Source organism: Eptesicus fuscus, chromosome 13 (assembly GCF_027574615.1).
Source record: "Eptesicus fuscus isolate TK198812 chromosome 13, DD_ASM_mEF_20220401, whole genome shotgun sequence".
Taxonomy (NCBI): domain Eukaryota; kingdom Metazoa; phylum Chordata; class Mammalia; order Chiroptera; family Vespertilionidae; genus Eptesicus; species Eptesicus fuscus.
In genome coordinates, this window is record NC_072485.1 from 2,306,095 (window position 1) to 2,315,706 (window position 9,612).

A 9,612-nucleotide genomic window follows, 5' to 3' on the forward strand; every position below is an offset into this window, starting at 1 on the left:
TTAACGATGGTGGTGCTGCATGCACGGCCGCATACGTGGCCACTTTATCAGGTGTTGTCTCATGTAACCCTTTGCCCACGGACAGGAATGGGAGTGCATGAGCGGGGCATGCTGTTATCAGCCTCTTCCTTTCACAGATGAAGACACTGAGATTCAGAGGAAACGTAGGAATAACGCGACCAGCATCCCCACCTCGGATGCGGTTTTGTTCTTTCACATGCTTAGCCGTGGTGCTCTATTGCCTCACAGGGCCTTGGGCCAGAAAGCAGCACAGAGAAGATGGGGCACTTCTACACCCTCCAAGGTCTCTGAGACGACAGACCGTGTCCAAAGCTTCCTGAATTCCTGGGACGACAGAGAGGCCACGGCAGTCTCCGCTGAAGTGGATACTGGGTGGGAGACTGTCCATAGTGTAGCCTTAAAGGCAGTTTCAGCCCTGGCCGGCGTGGCTTCGTGGATAGAGCGTCGGCCCATGGACTGAAGGGTCCCAGGTTTGATTCTGGTCAAGGTTCCCTGGTCGGGCGTGTGCAGGAGGCAACCAATCAATGTGTCTCTCTCACATTGATGTTTCTCTCTGTCTCTCCCTCTCCCTTCCACTCTCCCTAGAATCAATGGGAAATGTCCTTGGGTGAGGATTGACAACAACAACAAAGCAGTCTCAGGAGTGAGACAGAATTGCGTGCAAACCCTTTTTCAGCGCGTGCTGGGTATGTGGTCTGGGCAAATAATCTGTTCCTATGGCTGGTGTGGCAATGAACGAGGCACTGCTCCTACAGGGGTTCAATGCACATGCGCTGTTCTTTCCTGACGGGAAAGTCCTGAGTGAGGAGGGCGAGGGCCGGGGACGGAGCTCCTCCTAGGAGGGCGAGATCCCTCAGGGCAGGCGCGCTGCTGGGCTGTCCATGAGCGTTACCAGGCCCGCAATGGCCGCCTAGGGAATAATTATCCACAGACGTGTGGACAGGGAGCAGATGTCAGGGGCTGCGTGAATGGGCTCTGGTTTGGGACGTGGAAGGAGCACAGCACGGTGGTCCGTGCACTAGCTTTGGGCCGGGGGCCTGAGCCTTCTGTTGGGACTGAAGAAAGGGATCTGGGAGTGGCTGCAGGGTGGGGCACAGCCTGCTGGTGGGTGGTCCCAAGGTACCCAGCACCAGAGGCCAAGGAAATGGATGCTTCCCGGGAGGGTGGTGGAAATCAACTGGAAACGTGTCTTGCTTGAGTGCTGTTCTGCACTCACTGCTCTGCCGAAGGGGCTCCATCAAGAACCACTAGGGCCCGGCTGGCATGGCTCAGCGGTAGAGCCTCGACCTATGCACCAGGAGGTCCCGGTTCGATTCCCGGTCAGGGCACATGCCCAGGTTGCAGGCTCAATCCCCAGTGTGGGGCGGGCAGGAGGCAGCCGATCCATGATTCTCTCTCATCATGGATGTTTCTCTCTCTCTCCCTCTCCCTTCCTCTCTTAATTCAATAAAAATATTTTTTAAAAAAAAAGAGCCACTAGAAACATCCTGAGTGTGGGAACTAAGAATGAGCAGAAAAGCGTGAGGACCTGTACAACCTGGGAAGCTGAACTGAACGTGGATGTGCGACCAAGGACGCATCTCAGAGCGCGAGCGCGCGGAAGGGGGACTGACTGTAGGAGGGCCTGTTCGCGCGTGTGGAGCTGATGGTCACGGCCCATGTCCTTGGAGGGCTGCCGAGGTTCCCAGCCGCAGACTCCATCTCTGGTCTCCAGGGGCAGGCGGAGGAGCCCTGTCGTTGCTGGGTCACTGTCGGGAGAACTACAGTGACGTCATGGCCAGCGAGGCTTTGCTGCGGGGAAGCAGGCCTGCAGGGCTGGACCTGTCAGGACGCGTTGTCCCGGGGCTGTTGGTGGGAGCTGGAGACAGGTTCGAGGGAAGTATTCATATCTTTATGAGTTTCACGTGGACCTCGTTCCCGAGGGCTCTGAGGCTGCATGGGACGTGCCACCAGCGTTGCAAAGTGCACCGTCTCAGAGACACTCGGACGCAGCCAGCTCAGCTGGCCGCAGCCCTGGGATCGCGGCCGCGCGGGGCTCTCCCAGGCCCATACCGCCCTGTTCACTCAGAGGGCTGTCTTAAGGGCTGGCTGAGATCAACAAAGAGAAAGTGTGATTATTCCAAGTCTTCGTATCCACGCGCATAGAAAAAACCATATTCTTTTAGATTCACTTGTTCTTAACTGAGTCTTTTTTAAAAATGTTTTTATTTATTTCAGGGAGGAATGGAGAGGGAGAGAGAAATAGAAGCATTAATGATGAGAGAGAATCATTGATCAGCTGCCTCCTGCACCCCCCACCCCCCACTGGGGACCAAGCCCAAAACCCGGGCATGTGCCCTGACCAGGAATCGAACCGTGACCTCCTGGTTCATAGGTCAATGCTCAACCACTGAGCCACGCTGGCCGGGCCTTAGCTGAGAACCCTTAGCTGAGAAGCTGAGAGCTGAAAACGCAGCTCACTTTCCTCTCCAAACTCCAATGACCCACAGGAGGACGGATGATGCAGCCGCCTCTTCAAATACCTGAAGCTTCTCGAGTTAATGAGATGTGAAGTCTAGTTAACTGTGTATCTTTTTTAATGATTCACATTCAAAAGCAAAAAATTCAAAATGTACAGCTTAACTGAGCAAACAACATAAACATCTATCTTTTGGTGACAGTTGGCCAAACACAGCATGTGGGGCCTCAGGGGGTTTGTGGAGGGGCCACCGATGGCCAGCCAAGGGCCCAGTGTCGCTTTCCCAGCTGCGCACTTGCCACCTGCTCAGATCCAAACACATTAAACAGCGGAAAGACAGAACTGGGAAGCATTGCATCAGAATCAACTCGCCTTTACAGATATCCACGTCTCGGAGAAAGAGAACCGTTCTGACAAGAATGCGCACGTTTAACACCTCGAACTTTAGGATGAAAACAGCATATTGATATCCCAGAACATTTAAAAATAGAATCACCCACTCTGCCTCTCTGTTACAGCGACACCATCAGGTTGAGAGCGGGACTGGGAGGCAGGGACTGGGAAGGAGCGGCACTTCCTCCCGGCTAAGCTGCTGGCGCTGGAGGTTTGTTTCTTTGAGCGTTTGCTCCCTGGGTGCCAAGCGGGAGAAGAACTGCATGCAAGTGTGCGCTGCGGACAGAGCGAAGTCAGACATGTGCGACTGCTGATACATGTGAGATACTGGCTCCTGGTGCTTTTATTTTAGCGATGAAAAGTACACACACACACACACACACACACACACACACACACACACACATATTCTCTCCTCATCATGGTTACTGGTTGCGCACTACGCCCGCCTTGACCATCGCTGCCCTGTCCCTCTGACCACGTCTGGACATTTCTTCCTCAGGGAACAGCTGCTTCCCTTCAGCCTCTGTCCTGCTCCTGGCAAGGCGCTCAGACCCCTTGCCAACTCCGAAGAGAAAGTGCAAAGCCCATCCACGCCTCGGCCCGGGTTGTGGGTTCGATCCCCAGTGGGCATGTGGTTTGATCCCCAGTGGGGGCGTGCAGGAGGCAGCTGATCAATGATTCTCTCTCATCATTGATGCTTCTATCTCTCTCTCCCTCTCCCTTCCTCTCGGAAATCAATAAAAATATTTTTTAAAAAGACTCAGTTAAGAACACGTGAATCTAAAAGAATATGTTTTCTTCTATGCGCATGGATACAAAGACTTCGAATAATCACATTGCAGGCCTCTCTGCTAGAGACTCTGAGCTGCGGGGTGAGAGGACCTCACTTCTCAGAGGCTGGAAAGCGAGAAACCGCAGCCCCAGCCACCCGGGGGGCGGGGGGGCAGGGGGGAGGGCACGGAGGGCGAGGCTCCGAGTGGCAGAGCCCAACTGAAGCCCGTCCCCGCCTCGGCCCAGGGCTCAAAGCCCAGAGCTTAACTCTCTCCACAGCTGCTCAGGCTCTGTTTGTGTCCAAGCAACTTTAGGAATGATAATCCTATCACAATGGCCACTATTTAGCGATGGGCACCACGTACCAGGTCCTGTGCCGAGGGTTTTGTACAGATGATTTCCCTGAGTGGACAGAAATACTCCACTGGAGAGGAGCCACCATTCCCATTTCATGGATAGGGAAACTGAGGCTGGGAGACGGTAACTCCCCAAGGACACAGAGGCCGTCGCTGGGAGAGCTGTGGCTCCGTCGCAGTCTGGGATGAGGTCTGGCCCAGACTGCTCCGTGCCCCCTGCTCTGGGGGCTGGTCCCAGGCCTGGGGCGCCCCCGACAGCCGCCGAGGGGCAGGCCGCCTCCCTGCCTGTCCCCCGCCTTGGAGCGGCCTCCTCAGGTGGGTCGGAGAGGGAGGGTGCCTGCCTGGAGGTGGGTCTCTGGGCACAGCACCGCGCTCCTCACCGCCCTGCCTGAGCAGGTGGCAGCTGTGTGAGGGCCAAGCCCCCTGCCTGTCAGGTCGCTGTCTACCTGCGGCTGCATCCGCTCCGCGAGCACCAGCAGCCCAGCCGGTGGGCCCGGGGCACCTGGCGGCTTTACCGGAAGCAGCAGCCACGTGCACGCGGCTGGGGGCCTGGGCCACCCCCCAGCAGGGCCAGGGTAACCACCTGTCTGTTCTGGAGAAACCCAGGGAGGTGAGGGGACTTAACGTGGCCTCACTGCCCCCGCCAGGAGAAGTGGCGGGCCGGGTGGCTCGGGTGGGAAAAGCGCAGAGCCCGGAGGCGGGCACACTGCTGCCTGGAGTGTGGGAAGGGCTGCGGCCTGGCAGTGGGGTTTCACTTTCTCACTGTGTCCCGTGGAGGGAAGGAGGCTCCGGGGGAACGGGGTGGGTGAGCCCCAGGAGGAGCGGCTGTCAAATCCTCCTTTGGAATCGGGTGGCAGCTAAGCAGGATGACGGACGGTGGCGTTTTCCACTCCCTGGAGCCCTCGAGCCTCTGGGAGCACCGGCTGCTCTGGCCTGGGGTCCTCGTGGCTCACCGCCCACCTTCCCTGCGGCGGTGCCAGGGCTCTGACCTGTCCCATCTGATCGTGGGCTTTGATGACGCGAAAGGACCATGACAATCACGGGAGAAGAGGGGGCTGTCCCTCTGCCCGTCTTGGTCCTGAACAGGACACAGAGGGAGCGACGCCAGCGCTGGGTTTGGGTTCCGCACGCTCAGCACAGATGCGGGGCAGCAGCCGGCCCTGGCCAACCCCCCGCCCCCCGCGTGGATCTTCTGGTTTCCTCCTGGGCCTCCCTCCCTCGTCCCCGATGCCCAGCCAAGGGCCCAGTGTCCGCGGAGGAGAGGGGCCCACGGCTTCCCACCAGCAGGGCCCGGCCGTATGGTGCCTGAGAGGCAGCTGGGGACCCGGGGCCCTACTTAGGCTCACAGGCGGTTTTCTCTTGGCTTAAAAAAATAACCCCTCCCTGACCTGGCCCCCTCACAACACCCAGGGCCCCTTGCGAGGGCCCGAGGCCTGCGCAGCAGCCCTGCTGGGCGGGGAAGAGGGGGCTCTGGGCTGGGGCAGGAGGCGGAGCTGGGGTCACCCAGGGGGAGCTGCTCTTCTGTGTCCCCCTCAGGGCTGGAGGGAGCCCTCCCTGTGCTCTGAGCAGTGAGGACCCAGAGTGGGGGGCAGAGGAGGCAGGCACTTAGGGGCTCCATGGGGGAGCTGAGCAGGATGAGGCTCAGGAGGAGGACTCTGGCAGAGGACCCCAGTGACGAGGCCGGAGTGATGGCCTGGAGCCCTGCATGCCGTCTGCGGCCCCAGGAAGGCGCTCCCGATGCGCTGGACCGTGGCGGCTGTGCAGCCCAGAGCAGAGTGGGCCTCATTCTCACAATGGGGCGGATTCCGTCCTCCTCCCCTCACCTGGCGGCCTGTGCCCTGTGCCCGGGTACACATGTGCCCGCAGGTACACAGCTGCTACAGACTCCCTCCGCCTCCAAGGGAAGTATCTGGGAGGGGGCAGGGGACCGGGCATGCCTGGGGCTGATGGCCGGCCTGGAGTCCCGGCCTGGGGCAGGTACAGGGTAGGCAGCTGAGCATGAGGGTCTGGGCAGGCTGATGCAGGGGAGGGGGCGGAGGAAGGGGGTGGTCAGAGGGAGGCATACAGGGCAGAGCCAGGAGCCCAGGGTAGGGCAGGCCTGTGGGGGCAAGAATCAGGTCTTGCGCCTCCCAGTACCTTCTTCTCTGGAAACAGAAAAACCGCCAGCAAGAGTTCCCTGCCTCAGGGTCCCCTCCACCCGACACGTGTTCCCTGGAGCCGGAGCAGTGCGGCCTTGGCTGAGCCCGCCCTCCCAGGGCTCACGGCCACACGCACGCCGGCACACGGCTCCTGTGCTCTCTGCTCTGAGGGACGTTTCCTCCTCTAGCTCACTCTGCATGGAACAGACACAACACAGGTCACAGCACGGCCTGTGTTCATCGTGTTTTGGGGAGTCATGTTATGTTCGTATTTTCGACTGTGGGGGCCCTGGTGCCCCGCCCTGCATTGTCTAGGGCCAGCTGAACTTGGTGCTCCCCAAGGCAAGGCTTTGGCTGCCCTGTGCCCTCCTGTGCCCACTGCAGCTGAGTGAGGCCTGGCTGCTCTTTGCCATCCTGTGCCCACCGCAGCCACCATGAGGCCTGGCTGCTCTGTGCCATCCGGTGCCCACTGCAGCCACCATGAGGCCTGGCTGCTCTGTGCCATCCGGTGCCCACTGTAGCCAAGTGAGGCCTGGCTGCTCTGTGCCATCCTGTGCCCACTGCAGCCGAGTGAGGCCTGTTGCTGCAGTCACACCACTTATTGAACAGAAGCAAGGTTGATAGGAATTCTGATGGGTCTGATGGATGGCTTGATCCGAAAGGACTCTGGGTGGGGCTAGGGAGCAGAGCGAGAAATAAAGCCGATCCCTGCAGAGCCAGAGGTCCCTGGTCGGCTGTCATCACCATTTCCCAGCTGGGGACTCGGACGCCCCAAGTGCACGAGCGGGCCGCGCCTCCCCCTCGGACACAGGGCTCCTCTCCGGCCCGGCTTCAGGCCTGAGCTCTTCTTAGAGGGCAGTGGGCCTTCCCGGGAGTGAGGCTCAGGGTGACCCTGAGGCCAGGCGCCTGCCCAGGGACCGAGGGAGGCTGCTCAGGCCTGGGCTGTGGGAACCAGGGCTCAGGGACAGCCGCAGCGCCAGAGAGCACCCTGCTGAGCACCCATAAGAGGGGGGAGCAGCAGCAGCACAGAGGAATTCCAGCACCTTCTAGGGCCAGAGGAGAGGAGGGTCCGTCTGCTGGGGAGAGAGCAAGGAGGGTATGGCTGGGGCTGAGTTCTGAAACTGACCCCCCGGATACCCTGGGGCTGGAGGCCCCGGGTCCCCTACTCTGGATTAGGTCACCCCAGCTTCCAAGCTGAGCTAACATTCCTGTTTGCTCACATGGAAATGGGGGTGGTAGTCATTTCCTTTAAGTCTTTGCTTCAATGTCACCTCAGGGAGTTTCAACCTGCAACCTTGCGCCTGTCACCCTCCCACTCCCTTCCCTGCTTTGGACTGTCTGTCCATCTGTCTGTCTGTCTACCTGCTTAGCTATTTATGTTTGTGTGCCTGCTGCTTAGGACAGACAAGGGTCCTTGCCCTCCTCGCTCACGGTGCCAGCGCCAGGCACGTCAGAGCCCTGCATAGGTGCTGGTGGCGCGAGCGAGTGAGGGTGCAGGGCCGGGCTGCAGGGAGCCTCCAGGAGGCCAGCTGTCTCCCCGGCTGCGGCTGTCTGCTGAGCGTGGCCGTGCAGACGGCCTCTCCTCCGTCAGCCAGGAGACCAGGTCACTGGTGCTCTCTGGGCTTCCTTCTGTTCCCAAGACCCACAGTTCTCCATCGTTCCTCCCGCAAATGCTCGGCCAGGTGGGGTGCTCCCTCTGCGCCCGCTGCTCCCAGCAGCAGCTCCGCGGGGTTTGGAGGGCTGAGCACCCCCGTGGCAGTCTCCTTCATGACTGAGAGTCGGGGGCACAGGTGTGGGCCTGCATCAGCCCAATACTGCTGGGAACAGTCTCCAGGCAGGTGCTTGTAGGCTTCATTAATTGGCCTGTTGTCTCAGCGCATTTCAGTGTTTCCAATGGGCACAGTTCATCATGGGCACCAAGAGCGGTCATCTGGGCGAGTTCCTCTGTTAGGGGTTTTTGTAGAAATAGAGTTCAAGGAGACATTGCCAGCCACGTGCCCTGCTCTGGGATTTGGACACGTGGTCCTCAGAGGTTGTTAACGTAAAATCATTCCAACCTGCAAAGAATTTTTGTGAGTTTCTTTGAGCCAAACTGTCAACAATTGCTGGGAAGCAGAATCTCAAAGGATTGGGATCATGCTCTGGAGAATGGCGGGTTTTCACCTTGTTTTATACCTTACCTCAAACGAGGGGATGTGAGTGGGTTACAGGATAGATTAGGGGGTTACAGGAAATCCATTGGTGATAGATTAGGGGGTTACATGAAATCCATTGGTAATAGATTAGGGGGTTACAGGAAATCCATTGGTGATAGATTAGGGGGTTACATGAAATCCATTGGTGATAGATTAGGGGGTTACAGGAAATCCATTGGTGATAGATTAGGGGGTTACAGGAAATCCATTGGTGATAGATTAGGGGGTTACAGGAAATGCATTGGTGATAGATTAGGGGGTTACAGGAAATCCATTGGTGATAGATTAGGGGGTTACATGAAATCCATTGGTGATAGATTAGGGGGTTACAGGAAATCCATTGGTGATAGATTAGGGGGTTACATGAAATCCATTGGTGATAGATTAGGGGGTTACAGGAAATCCATTGGTGATAGATTAGGGGGTTACAGGAAATCCATTGGTGATAGATTAGGGGGTTACATGAAATCCATTGGTGATAGATTAGGGGGTTACAGGAAATCCATTGGTGATAGATTAGGGGGTTACATGAAATCCATTGGTGATAGATTAGGGGGTTACAGGAAATCCATTGGTGATAGATTAGGGCGGCAGGAGATCAGGAGAAAGCAAAGCGGGGTGCGGGGGGGGGGAACCTCTGGGATTGGATAAACAGTAAAGTGATAGACACATACTTAGGTGGGTGCAGGCTAGTTAACAGTCAACCCTGAACACGAGAACAGTGACAATGAAGGAACTTATGGTCTCTGACCTGGCGCCCAGGTGCTTTTGGTTGTGCCTGAGTGGGGCGGGGGGAGGGGGAGCTGTTGTTGGGTTGTTTACAAGTTACCCTGACATTTCATAGGTATGTTATCTTAGAACCGTGGTCAGCAAACTTCGGCTCGCGAGCCACATGCGGCTCTTTGGCCCCTTGAGTGTGGCTCTTCCACAAAATACCACGGCCTGGGCAAGTCTATTTTGAAGAAGTGGCGTTTGAAGAAGTTTAAGTTTAAAAGATTTGGCTCTCAAAAGAAATGTCAATCGTTGTACTGTTGATATTTGGCTCTGTTGACTAATGAGTTTGCCGACCACTGTCTTAGAAGATGCAAAAAGGCAATGGGCTCAGTTAAGGTAAAGGTTGACCTGGTCAGGGAAGACACTGGCCTAGGAGGTGACTACCCACCATCACTGCTTTTAGTTAAAGTTTCATTTCAGACCGTCCTTGTGGCTACTTTAGGTCTTTGAATTTATAAGACCGCCATGCAGGCCTCCCCGAGCTGTCAGGTCAGCACGTGGCC